Genomic DNA, 14455 nt, shown 5'->3' on the forward strand with positions numbered 1-14455 from the left:
ATAACAACAACTGAATTGGGATATAATTCACTTATCATAATGCCCACCCCTTTAAAATATACAGAGTTTACTAGTATTTTTATAGCACTGTACATGGATTACCACTACCTACTTTGAGAACATTTTCATGATCCCACAAAGCAATCACTTAGCCACTAATAGCTACTATTTTTAAGACACATTTTACTAATGAACATCTTCCAATACCCCAAGGCCAAGGGAAATCTCTAAATCACCCAAGGAATTATTTCTAAATGTGCAGTCAGACCCTAAGTGCAAGGCACTTGTCTTCCGCTCTGGGACTTACAGATGGACAGGGAGATCTCCCCAGTATGCCCATATAAATGGTAGGTTGTTGGAGGGCAACGACCAAGTTTCCTGAACATTCTTTTCCCCTTCCACCTAAGCTCAGCACTGAACACACAAGTAGGTGTTTGATAAACACACGGGTGCCAATTGATTGGCCAAATGCCACCTCTTCTGGAGAACAACACGTTTGTCATCTGTCTGCTTCTCTCAATGCTGAGGCCCTTCACAAGCTGTCATGTTCCATGATCATTCTCCCCAAAGCATGTGCTGTTAATTTTTCATCTTAATGAACTGTCCAATTGAGTTTAGCAACAGGAATAGTGATAGAAACATAATAAAAATGGCTTCTGCCTGGCTATTGTCAGAAACCTTCTCTCTACAACACGGGCACATAATTGAAATAAAATATCTCGATGGCTACAAACACCATTTGTCAAGAATAAAGGGGAATAAGTGCTATTTCAAAAATTCATACTAACAGACTTTATAAACATGGATTATTGGAACATTCTTCCGATTGATACCCACTCAAGCATTTAAGTGCATGGCTATTATTCTCTTGTGTTTGCTTGAGTGAAACCACTTTGGGCACCAAGCTACATGTCAGCCCCAATTTTCTAAAGGATTATGGATGCATAGTCTTTCCTGTTGGAGAGATGGGTCAGGCAGGCAGTAGCAGGCCTGAAAGGCCCACGTTAATGCACAGATGCACACCTAGGGACACCATTATGCAGCTATGAGTTTCTCAAGAGAGGAGTGTTCCCGAAAGACATGCCATTCAAATGTGAGCGATGGTCAGGAGGAACTCAGAGAGAAAGAGAGAGAAAGAGAGAGAGGTCTGAAGATTCTGCTCATTCCAACAATGTGCAGAAGCCTGCACTCCAGCCTTCTGCCCCGGGATATTCTCTAAGGCAGGCATGTCGACCACAGTATTCCTGTCTACTCATAAGGGAAACATTCAATAATCATGAATTTGCTTTGTTATTCACTCAAGAAATATTTACAGAGCTATTACTGGTGTGGACAGCCATGTTCTTGACACTTGGGACATAGAGAGGGCAAGGCACATCATGTCTCTGAACATCATGGGCTTAGGGTCCCATGAGGGAAATAGACCAAAAGTCAACCATGACATGAAAACAATATTCCCTAATCATGGTAACTACTGTGAGGGATTAGACAGAATGACAAAATGATGAAGGACTGGAGAACGTGGCTTTAGAGGCTATGAGGTCAGAAGAGTGTGTCAAATGGGGACATCTAACATGAGCCCTAATTGATGAGAAGGTGTCTGTCCCATGCAGAGACTCCACCAAGACTGAGGAAGCAGGAAATGCAAAGCCCCTGGGGATGGGAGGAATGACTTGTGGGAGGGGTGGCCAGGGTCCTGCACAGCTTGGTGGATCAACTAGAGGAGAGGTAGAGAGGAGTGACCACAGCAAGGACAGTACTGGCTGCACAGTGAATGTGATTTGATTCTGATTTAGACGGGATGCCATTAAGTGATGTTGAATAAGGATCAGGGCGATGGCAAGAAAACCTCCACTTCACTTATTCCTGACCTTTACTCCTTCCTGCTGAAAAGTAAATCTAGACCTGCTTCTCTTCTCTCCTGTCCTTTTAATTTCTGATCCTTTGCATCTGCACCTCAGTCCAACCTCTGAAAACCCATTCTGGGCAGACATGCCAGGCTCTTTTTTCTGTGCCAGCCTGAGTCCCTCCTATCTCTGCTGGTGCTACCTGAGGGGACTCCTAGGATGTATGAGGGAAAGACCATTTAGAATAATCTTCCCAGTCTCTAGGAAGCAGCATTTATTCTACAAAGCAATTGCTCAGGCCATGGGGGACTTCTTTTGTCCCTCCATCTAAGGGCTGACACAGCTAGGGTGCTCTGGGAGATGCAAAATTAAATTGCAAAAGCAAGAGTAAAATGTGTCTTCAAAGTCGAAGCCATTTAAGTTCCATGTAACCAGAGGTCCTTTACTGTCTTACTCACTCTGCTGTCTTGGTACCTAGCACCGCACTGAGCATCTGTTGAAGAAGCAAGCATTTAATGAAAACAATGAATGAACAAGTGAATCTGATGTATTCATGCAGAGACACAAGAGGCTTGTTGCAAAATACTCAATAGAGGTTGTCGCAGGTTGGATTCTCTGGAAGGCAAAATCTGAGATGGAGTTTGGCAATGGGGATGCTTATTAGGGGGAGCCCTTGGAAGGAACAACTAGGAAAGGAAAGGTGAGGAAAACAGAACTCTACTTAAATAGAAGGTGATGTATGATGCAGCCCAATGACAGCTCAGACTTCTGGGCTAAGGATGGCCCTTCAAAATCACCCCAAGTACAGCTGAGATGGACAAACCTTTACTGGTCAGTCCTCCAATGGGAGCTAACTGAAGAAAGGGCATGACTTTCAATGAGCCAGAAGCTGCCCGTGGAGCAAACCTTGAAGGGGTTGAGCTAAAGTTATCTGCCAAGAGCATTCCCAGAATCCAGGACTACCAGTCCTCCAATGAAGCAGAAACTGGATCTTAGAGTAGTATGGTTTAGATCAAAAAGGTCAGTCCTCCAAATGCCCCTGGGCAAAAGACTTGGTCACCAGCCTGTGGCACTATGAAGAGGTAATGGAATCTTTAGGAGATGGGAACTGGTGTTAGAAAGTCAGGTAACTGAAGTTGTGCTCTTACAGAAAATATTGGGGGCTGGAGATATAGCTCAGTTGATTGAATGCTTGCCTTGCATGCACAAGGCCCTGAGTTCAATCCTGAGCACCACACAAAAAAGGAAATATTGTGACCCCAAGCCCTTTGCTCTCTCCCTATTGTTCCCCAATTGCCATAAGGTGACCTGTTTTGCTCCACTACACATCCCCACCAAAATGTTGTGCTTTACCACAGGCCCAAAAGCCATGGAACAAACTGGTAAAGACGGAAAGCTCTGGAACAGTTAACCCCCCAATAAATCTTTACTCCTTTAAGTGGATTTGTCTCACATATTTGTTATAGTGATGGAAAGCAGGCAACAAAGAAAACTGGTACCTGGAGTGGGTCCATGCCATGACTATAAATGACCATGTGGTTCAGAAACCTTTGGGATTTGTTTATAGAAGGAATTTGGAAACATTTGGAGAAGGAGGCTAACGGAAGCCAGGAATGCTATAAATGGAGCTTAACTGGTGAATCTGGTGAGGGCTCAGGAGTTAAGAATGCTGATGGAAATACAGAATGCAGATAGTAAATGGCGATGAGGTTTCACATGGAAATGAGGAGCTTACTGCGAATTGGATTAGAGGCCAACATGTTGCATGCAGGCAAAAAAAAAATCATCTGAGAGTTTGTGGGAAGCTGAGTTTGAAAGTGATGGGCTAGTTATCAGACAGAGGGAATATCAAGGTAGCACAGCATTCAGGCTGTGGCATGTTATTACCAGGTCCTTTCAGCCAAATTTACAGTGAATCTCAGGAGCAAAACTCAGAGGGAGAAGATTTTTAAATCTTGCAACTTGGCCAGCAAAGAAGCACCCTTAAAGTTCTGTCCAAGGGAGGTGCAGATGTTAAAAGAGATTGGCGCCATTAGAAAGAACTAAGTGCTTTGCACAAGGATAGGAAAGATGCCTCCAGGGATTCTCAGGAATCACCAGGACTCTACCCCATCACAGGCACAGAGGTAGAAAGGTGTGAACTCCCTTCAAAGATTATCCTTTGAGAAGAGAGCACCAGGGTACCAGCATACACTAAACCACCTAGGTAACTGTTTCCCATGTTCAGCAATCAAGCACTCAGAGGCTGCTATAGCCACAGACTTTGCAAGTCCTTGCATAGTCAGCAGACCTTGGCATTGTCTACTTTTACAGGCATACAGAATATAAAATTTATGAGGTCACAGAGACCTCCATCAAGATTTCAAAGGATAACCTGGAAGACCAGACCATATGTTGTAGAGTCAGAGTTTGTGCAAGCAGCTCCTGAAGGGAAATGCATTAGGCTGTAAGAATAAAGCTGAAGTCGCAGTGGAGACCCCAGGAAGGATGAGATGTCAGAGACATGGAACACCTGGCAAGAGAAACTGCATGCAGGGACTTGAGCAAGTCTAGAAAGGTGGCCATGCAGATTTTAACCAGCATGCCCATAGGGGCAGGGCTCTCCGTCGCTTGGGGAACTCACATCACACTACATCATTTCATTTTAGTTTTTTTGAAAGTATCAAGACCTAAGAGACACAGTAGATACCAAATAGGTAGAATCGCTTCTAAACTGAACATTAAATATATTAGTCAGCTTTTCATTGCTCTCACAAATAATTGAGATGAATCAATTTATAGTAACAAAGATTTATTTTGACACATGATTTCAGAGGTTCCTTTCCATAGTCAGCTGGTGCCCTTGCTTTTGGGACTGTAGAGATGTGGTGTGCATCTCTGATCCTACATCATGCACCCTAGATGTAGAAAATGGAACTAGAAAACTTACATGTTTTTTTTTTTTTCTGTTGTGTTTTGACTACACTTTGGTCCCATCCCACCTTTCTGTCTCTATGCTTCTGTTTTGGAATGGGAATATTTACCATGTGCTATTGTATCTTGGAAATATATGAGTTTCTTTTTATCTTAGGTATTCACATAAGGTGTTTGCCTTGAGTCTCAGCAGAGACTTTGGACTTGGACTTTTGAGCAATGCTAGAACCAGGGACTGTCAAAGTTGGACTAAATGTACTTTGCATTGTGAAATGGACATGAGTCTTTTAGGGGCCAGGGTGAAGGGTTATGATTTGGATTTTAAATCTCCCCCAAAGATTATTAGCCTATGGTGCTATTTGGAGACAGATGGCAGAAATTTTAGGGGGTGGGACCTAATGGGAGGAAGTTAAGTCTCAGGGGTGTCCCGTTGGAGGGGACATTGGGACCTCTATCAATCTTCTCTCACCCTTTGCTCTCAGGCCACCATGATATGAGCAGGTTTGCTCTTCCACATGCTCCCCACCACATCTCCACAGACCCCAAAGCAAGGGCACCATCTGGCCATCAAATGGAACCTCTGAAACCATGTGTCAAAATAAATCTTTCCAACATTAAGGTGGTTCATGTCAATTATTTTCTATGGCAATGAAAAGCTGACCGATATATTTAATGCTCAGTTTAGAAGCAATTCTCTCTGTTTGGTTTCTATTGTTTCTTTTCATCTTGATATTTTCCAAACAACTAAAATAAAATAAAGCAATCTCTGCCTTGATGTGGGATGGTTGCTGTGTGATTTGATAAATGCAATGTAGTATTGGTTTTATGTGGGAAAAAAAAAAACTAGAATTCTGGTTTACCATGTATCTCTGGGTAGGATAACTCCTTGTCCTATGCTCTGCTTAACCTCTTTAAGCCTCAGTTTCTTCTTGCATGGAATGCAACTCAAGTGATCACAGCAGATAATTTACAGGGAAGCTATGTGCAAACTTTAAAGAGGTGTGCCTTTAAAGGACAGGCCCCGGGCCCTGAGCTTACTGTGCCTAGTGGGGAAGGCAGCATTGGTGCTTCAGCAGAGACTGGGCTAATGATTACTGTTCCAAGTCCATTTTCTAAAGGAAAAATATTAGCCCCATGTCTGCCAAAATTCTCAGCAGGGAAAGGCCAGGTAGATGGAGACAATATCTCATCCCTCTGAAAGCCTATTCACCAAAAGTGCATATGTACCCCCACACACCACAATAGATGGCACGAGATTGATTCTCTTCTTAAGGATCCTGCAGACTTAAAGATAAATGAACAGCAATGTGTCAACAGAGGAACATCAGTGCTGACTTCTCCATTAGTCACAGTAAGCACAGTGCCTGAGGCCCACAGTGATTTTAGATGGTTTACAGGAAAGTTTTAATTTCTTTTACAATGAGAAAAAAATAATGACCTTTTAGGATAGAAGATCATATTTATCTTTCTACCCAAATGGCCATAAATATAAATTCATACTTGTTGTATGGAGAAAGTGGAAGTCATAATAAGACCCTAAGGAACCAGGACCTCTGAAAATAAGGGAAAAAAGAGATATACTATCTCGTGGGGCCTGGGAAGCCCAGTTGGATGACAGCATTCTTCTCTGTGTACCCAGACCAAATCAGGCCAGAGAAGAATAATGTGAGAAAGTCAGGGTGTGTGGCATTACAGCATGTTCAGGGACTACTAACAATAAGCTATGACTGGAGAGCCAAGTGGGAAGATGGATGGCGGCTTCCAGTGACGAGAGGACGTGGGCACTGGATCATGTCCATCGTAGAAGCCAGGCCAAGGACTTTGCTCTTTTTGTCCTCAAAAATAAAAAAACTCCCAACTTCTGAAGCTTGCATCTCAGAATGGACCAACATGATTTAATGTAGATTAGAGAAAAACATGCTGTGGCTCAATGGAGAGGGACTGAGCATCTGAACATGCTTCCATGACCTTGAGCACCAGCTACCTTGGCCAGTCCTCAGTGAACACAGTCTGCTTCTGCCCTCTTAACAGGGTTGTTGAGCAGGTACCTGCTCAAACTCCTAATGGGAATAAAAACTCACATGCCAAAAAAAAAAAGGCTTTTGATCACTGCCCAAGTATGATACAAATGATTTGGGGATGGTGGATAACAATATTCCTGGGTCCTAGAAATTCTGAACATTGGTTAGAAGTGTTAAGAGCTTCAAAATAGTATCTGTTATGAATAGAAATATACTTCAGGAGATTTTCCAGATATTCATTTAAAGAGGTGCCTACTCATTAGCACTTGTGCATATGCAACCAAAATTAAAAAAAAACATTATTTTCCTTTAAAATAAATAGTATAAGAATCGTTGCTGTGGCAACCCAACCCAGCAGAATTTGGAATGGTGTTTAGATACTAAAATTGAGAGAGTCTATCTAAAAGATGAACTCACTGGCCCTTTCACAATTTTTTCTAATGCTTCCAAATTGAGGTACCTGCCAGGTGTCTGGGTGCAACCTTCTGGATTCTCTGCAGACACAATAAATTGGTGGCAGATTTTGGTATGGCGTGTTACCTTTCTACCCTTGCTTTCTCATCTCACAATGCCTTGATTTCTGAGTTCCCCAAAGGGCAGAGGGCAATTTGGGTTAGTAGCCTCCTGATCAAATGGTGATTCTGTGTCTTAGGAATCATGTGGAGCCAAGGAAGACTGATGGACCATGGCCTGATTTCTTCATAAAATACTCTGGAGTCAGCTGGATAGACCCAACTGAAGGAAACAGGATTAGAAAGTGGTCAGAAAAATACCTCCATGTGGTTTATGAACTTCTTGAGAATAGGAACTGCTGTGGTCAACTGCACCTGTGGATTTAGTACAGTGTAAAAAGACAATAGGTGTATGTTCACGTGCCTATGAAAATGAATAAATGAATGAATGGTTAGGAAGTCCTTTCATGGAAATTCCCTCCCACCATACTCAGAATAATTGCCTTCTTTAGCTGAAATATGTCTAAAGGTAATGCCTGTCACCTTGAAGATCCTGGGGAACTACCTTGCAAATAGTGTGCACACGTCTTGGCATAGAACATGCAAGAGTTTCATGGAAGCCTTCAGGAATTATTTGATGAGAGAATGAATGAATGAATAACTGAAAATAATCCTCCTGGTCCCAGAACCCATGATTGTGAAACTCCATCATGCTGTCTTATTCAGTTACTTCCTGCCAGTCGCAGGATTCAAAGACCCTCTGACTTTGAGAACAAACTATCCCTTGCCATGTAATACACAGAGGAAGTGCACAGATAACTTGAGCAATGCTCAGGTGCTTTGATCTTGAAAGGAGGAAATCCCACACCAGCCTTTGAGATACCGTGTGGACTCTGACAAGAAGAACAGAGGACATAATTCTATCTCAATGGCCAGTTGTTGGAAATGAAGTGATTAGATTTCAATTGGACTGTCTGTTTTATCCTGGGCCTCTGGGCCCGGAAGAAAAAAGCAGGGAGTATGTTCATCTGCCCCAAATGCTCGTTTTTGCTGAGCACCCGGGGGACACAATCCTTTCCCCCAAATCAAGTGACCCAAAGTCAGCCTCCTGCCACCTTTATCCTGGAGGATAGTATTGCTGCTCATGGCATCTCAGGGAAACTGACCTGAGAGGAACATGTTCTCAATGGCAAATACATTTATCTCCCTAAGTGAGCAGCAGGGAAGAAGGCTTGCTGGGTTCTCTGGGTAACTGACATCTAAACTACACCTTAATTTGAAATTAAATTCACAAAATCATTGCATGGAACACAGCAAAGTAATTTTTTAAAAAATCAATGAGTCTTAATGAAGAGTTTGTTAAGAATTCATTGTATTATTTTTGGAAAATTTCTGCAGGTGGAAAATGTTTTAACAGCAAAAAGAAGAATCACAACTTTTAAATCAAACAACAGGCAAGTAAAACAAGAGGAAAACTGAAAAAAAAATCTTTTTAAAATCAAGGTGTAGGACAGTGTGCAGAACTGTATTTGTAGCTGGGTCTCATCCATGTACGTGTGCAAAGGGGGAAGGAGTGGCTATGTGGATGCATGTTTGTAACTGTCTGGAAGGTCACAAAGGAAACCCAAAATGGTGGTTGTCTCTTGGAAAGGAAATGAGAGACAAGGAATTGAAGGAACTGTCTCTGTAGGCGTTTTTCATATTTTGAATTTTAAAAATGTTTAATCTATTTCAACATCTTGTCTGTTGAAATAAAAATAAAAACGAAAACAAAGAAACATTTCAGGGGACACTCTACCTGGTCATTATAAAGGACAGCTCAACAACCTCTCTGTAGATCCCCTTGACAGGTCTTGATCTCCCCCTCCCAGTCAATTCCTACTCAGGCTCCTGTCTGAACCCAAAGGTGAACTCCCCACTGAAGTCTCCTCTGGTTACTTCTAGCAGAATCATTCCATCCCGTGTTCTTACAATCTGTGAAGGTGTTTAGAAGTGGCTTTGTGCTATGGCTTTCTATCTGCTCCATCACCAGAAAGCAGGGGCGGGTGGGTGGGGTCACGATAAAGACATAACTTTGGTTTCATTGTTGTATCGAGACAGGTGCATTTCATTTATGACCCAGTTCAAGGCCTCAAATACTGATGATTCTCAAGGGAAGGCTGATGAGAGAACATATCCAGACCCCTCTTGTCCTCTAACTCAACATATACACATTTACCTTCAAACTGTGCCTAGAATCCGTTAGGACAACTTTAAAACTCAAGATTTAGGCCATACCAAAACAATGACAATATGAAATGCTTTCCAACTACCTCCATGTACATCAGTCCAAGACTGAAAGTCAAAGTTTAAATGAATTAAGTCATATTGATCAATAGGAGGCACTGGGGTGTGGCACATGAGAGTGGAATCTCTGCTTCCTCTTTCCATAGTTAATTATGTGGCCATCAGCAACTGCTCTCACCTCTGAACTTTAGTGTCCTCATCTATAAAAAAAAAATCATGGCCACTGCATGTAGCAATCAAATTTGGGGTGACATCCAACAAGACAGTAACTGTAAAGCATGAGGTCCCATGCGTGCCACACGGCTTTGCTTCACAGGTATCAGCTACCGTCATTAATATTGGGAGGGATCTCTGTTCTCTGCCCATCATTCCTTAAATAAAGTAAGATCAGAGAAGCATAACGTTGTCTGAGGTATTTCCTTTCATATTGGTCTCAGGCAGCAGCAGGATATTCACATGCCTGACATGTAGGAATTTCATGCAACTGTCTATTGAACATGGTAGTCACAGTTACATTACTCATTGAAGATCTGCAATGGATGGTCACCAAGAGCACTGAGCAACTGTTTATGATTCTAGTGACACTAGCTACAGATAACCTGGCCTCCTTCTCCACAGTGGCCTACATCCCAAAATAGGAAAAGTGTATTTGCAGACAGTCCCAGCAGGTCCAGAGGCTTACAAAGCAGACTGCCGACATTTCAAACTGTCAGAGGCAACATAGAGCCTCATGGATTTCCTAGCACAGGTGAGCTGCCCCAAACAGCTTCGGGTATTGACTTCTATGCAAATGAGAGATAACTGGGTGACCTGTGACCAGGAGCCCCAGCTGATTATTACTCATCAGGGTGTCAATGTGTGCACCTTCTTCTTTTGCAAAGGGCACATCCTTTTTACTTCTCCAAGACCCATTCGTATCTGGGCTCTAGTGCCCTACTAGAAACCCAGCAAGGTTGCAGGGCTGAGATCTGTCCTGTAGCTACCCAGGTAATTCCTCCACTGCTCTGAGAAGGTACCTAAGTGAGACAGGTATGCCAGGAATGGAAATTCACGTTCAATTTGATTTTCCTGCAAGTCAGGGAGAAAGCTGACTCTGTGAACCCAAGCCGCTTCACCAGGATTTGCTAAGTCTTATTTCCTTCCACTTAGAGTCTGGCTGCTAGATACAGTGCCACTTAAATGCAGACTCCTTAGGACTAGGGAGTTTTTAGGAAAAGTGTCTTTTCATTGCTTTGCCTATATCACAGGGACCTGATCAAGAAACACTGGCATCCTGAACTCACTGGGTATCAAGAATGAGTCTTGAGCTAAAGTTGTTGATAAGTTCTGTTTTGTTATTTCCAGACCTAAAACTAAGATGATCATCATGAATGAGCCTTCTCTTCCCCCACGTCACAATATTCCTCTCCTTAAAACAAGAATCCCATCCCCAAGATGAAAGCACTATTCTGTCTGTATCATGCTGTTATTTGTTTGCTTCTGTTTTTAAGGATGACTGTGGCCAGCAGCTCTGGGTCACAATGCCTATTCCACAGGCATTGGAATATTTGACTTCCTCTTCTTGGAATAAAAGCTAAGCAAAGTTCTTCAAAATAGGCTATTCTTAATTTCCAGTTGAAAAAATAAATCTAACAGATTTCCTAGAAGTGAAATTAAATTCAAGTATTTTCTATTTAACTTTTGACTCTGTTTCATTGCTACCTCATTCTAATTGTCCCTATTATCTAGAAAAATCAGAAATGTCACTCGCACCTCCTATTGAAGAATTGAAAGGGCGGATGCAGTGAAGAGACCCATTTAGCTTGGCAGAAATGAGATGATCATCATTCACAGACATACCCACGAGAGAGACGCGTTTTTGTCTGCTGAACCAGGTTTCAAAGCAAATGACCAAAAATTATGCACATGGGAGAAAAGTGGACTCTACAACTTCCAAATCAGGCTGATGCATTTGCAAGGAGGGGTAGATCTGCTTTCACAACAAATGTTTTCATTCATTGGATTTTCTCCTAACAACTACTGACCAGAGCATGGGAGAAAATGCTGGGATCTCCCAATGTTGAGGTTGTCTCCCCAAATAGACCCTCATCCATATATGATCAATATATGAGTATCTGGGACATCTCCAAAAATCAATGGGTCTAGTCGCAGCTGATGCCCATCTCTTTAACAATAGCTTGTGTGGACTGCAGAAAAGACCTCTGGCCTTATGTGGAAAGAAATGATTTTGTCAACAATTTTGCGGATTTGTTCAGGAAAAGGAAGAAGAGTGCCAAAAGATCCAGCTAGAGGTAAAGTCAAACTTTCAACAGATACAGATGCCAACCATAAAAGTTATGGCATATCACCATAGACAACTTACCTTCTCTATGGTTGGGTTCTCTCATTTAAAAAATTTTGGATATTAATAGTACCTACCATATCAGACTTTTGCAAAATTTAAATGATGACTTTAAAGAAAGCCTAAGCCTGACAAGGGTCAGCATGCAATACCTGTTAACTGATATAATTATGACTGTTCTCTCCATTTCCTGTTCAAAATATACTATAGATCTCTGTTCACTTGTTTAATAAATACCTTTTACATGCATACTTTGGGCCAGATAGAGTGCTTGTAACTAGGAGCATGGGTGGTCCCAAAATAAACGCTGCCCTCTAGTACCTCAAGGTATAGCTAGGAAAGCAGACAACTACATAGACAACAATGATCCCACATGGAAATCACAGAAAAGGGTGTCCTCCCTGTCTGGTAAAGTATTGTCCAAAAGCTGACCACAGCTCAGTCGTAGGGAACCAGAAATAACTCTTCAGATATAGTGAAGTCCAAGCTAAGCTAAAAAGTGAGTAAGAATGCTTTTGGGAGAAGGGGGGTTATATGGTTTTAGGGGAAGTGAAAGTGTGTGATGTGGGTAGATTCTAGAAAGCATGTCTATCCAGAGGGCTGGGTGTGGACAGAGTGGCTGAGAGGTGAGTCTGGAAAGCATTCAGGAGTCCTAGAAGCTCACTCAGGAGCTTATGTCTCTATTATTGAAAGGAGTTAAGTGGGAGAGTGCTGTAAAAGTCTGGATCAGGTATAATGTTCAGACAGTGTGTGGAAGATTCTCTTATTGGAGCTGATGAGGGAGAACTAATCCTTGAGGCAAAAACAAAATACTGACAAACAAAAACACCTGTTAAGTGGCAATTCCAGTAACATTGGAGAGAGGCGGTTGGGATTACATCTGGACGGTGGCAGGAGGAAGAGAGGAAAACAGAAATATTTCTGAGATAATTGCGAGTTCACGGTAGGAATGAATGAACAGGAATGCATTGTCAAGGGACGGGAGGAACTGAGAGGCACGGAGGATTCCTCCTGTGTTTCTGACTGGGGTGAACTACAAGGCTGTCACCCAAATGTGGGACACAGGAGAAAGCTAAGGGCTAGAGGGGATATCATGATGTGCCTGGCATTCAAGACACCTGCTGGCCATGTACATGAGCATGAGCCACAGAAGTGTGGGTAGGTGAGTCTAGAACCCCCAGATGTGGGGTGTCCTGCTGACAGACTTAATCCTCCAATTTCTAGCCTGATATTTGAATGCCCTATGAAAATAGCTGCAATCACCACTGACCAGACGGAATGCAGGCAAATGGATTGTAGAATTCTAAAACTTGAGAACTCTTAGACCCTGGCCACCACGTGGCCCAGAAAAGAGCTCATTAACCTAAGGGCACACAGACCCTGACTAGCAGAGCTGGGCCCAGGAGTTAAAATCAGGCCTGCTGGATCCTCACCAAGGCTCTTGGTTTTTGAGATCTATAAGGTTCAGCCTCCCAACAATCTCTTCCTTGTGGGATATAAGCCACCTTATCCTATTTTAAGAATTCTTTTCAAAAGAAAGAAAAGAAAAAAAAATACAACATGAAAATCATCTCAATCAATATGTCCAGCCAAGTCCTTGCTAAAGAATCATAATATTCTATGGTTTCTTCTCTCTCTTCTATATTAAAAAGAGTTATCATCCCTGTACTGACACATAGTAAGTGTTCAATATAGAGAATACTTTGAATGACCTTGAAAAATCCTATTCCTCAAAGTCCAAAAAGTAGGCCTCACCCTCTCACTCAGATCTCTACTTTGGATTGGATAAAGGTCCTAATGAAGCTAGGCTTAAGGAATGGATCCAGCAGGCATAATTTCCATCTCCACATACATATCAACATGTGGCTCACTCAGTAATGCTGGCCCATCTTACCTTCTTCACCCATTGGATACTTGCTGCCAATTTCTATAACATACTCCACCCATCTGATTGGTCACTCAACAAATGACAGAACAATTGAATATCACGGAGCCACCAAGCCAAAAGCACAGTGATTTCTGCAAAAAAAAAAAAAAAAAAAAAAAAAGAAAAGATATTTAGTAACTTAGAGATGACAGGGCTTGATAAGATGATCCACTACTTTACACAGGGGATACACAGTTGCAGAAGACAGGCTTTTCTCTTGGAAGATAACAGATCAGATGTGCAAAGAAAGATATAACCCAGTTATTACAAAGGTAGGGAAACTTGTCATGGTTTTTGAAGTACCAAAATGGTGTGATTAGTCATCTGTGCATTTGGTACTTTGATGACAAATTAGTCAAGCATTCACTGATCAAACAAAGTGAATTTTTCCTGCGTTTGCTCTAGCACCAACAATAAACCTGCATGTGAACATATGAAGTCTTGAGACAATTTCAAATAGAAACAATGTTCTGAGTTCAAGCCAGGCCTTCCTTCATGAAGTGGGAAGCAGTGTTCTGGAGATGTCCGATCTTTGAGGAACAACAAGCTCAAGGACAAACCATTCTATGGTGGTGGTGACAGGCGATGGCATCCCCATTCCAGGAGACTAGAGCATTGGGCTGAAAGCGCTGCAGTATTCATTCCGGTTATGTTTTGCCTCACTACAC

The 14455-nt window shown here is 42.2% G+C and overlaps 1 protein-coding gene across 3 annotated transcripts in view; it reads right to left on the reverse strand.

Moving 5' to 3' along the window:
- Nucleotides 1-14455, reverse strand: part of Cdh11 (cadherin 11) — a 150701-nt gene that overhangs the window by 76203 nt on the left and 60043 nt on the right. For 2 of the 3 annotated variants that reach the window (XM_005318258.2, XM_078032427.1), the window contains one exon: nucleotides 13755-13879. The exons of the other annotated variant lie outside the window; for it this stretch is intronic. The gene's annotated coding sequence lies outside the window, so the exon portion shown is untranslated. The remainder of the gene's footprint in view (nucleotides 1-13754; nucleotides 13880-14455) is intronic. 3 annotated transcript variants of the gene reach the window in all.

This window comes from Ictidomys tridecemlineatus, chromosome 15 (assembly GCF_052094955.1).
Source record: "Ictidomys tridecemlineatus isolate mIctTri1 chromosome 15, mIctTri1.hap1, whole genome shotgun sequence".
Classification (NCBI taxonomy): Eukaryota; Metazoa; Chordata; class Mammalia; order Rodentia; family Sciuridae; genus Ictidomys; species Ictidomys tridecemlineatus.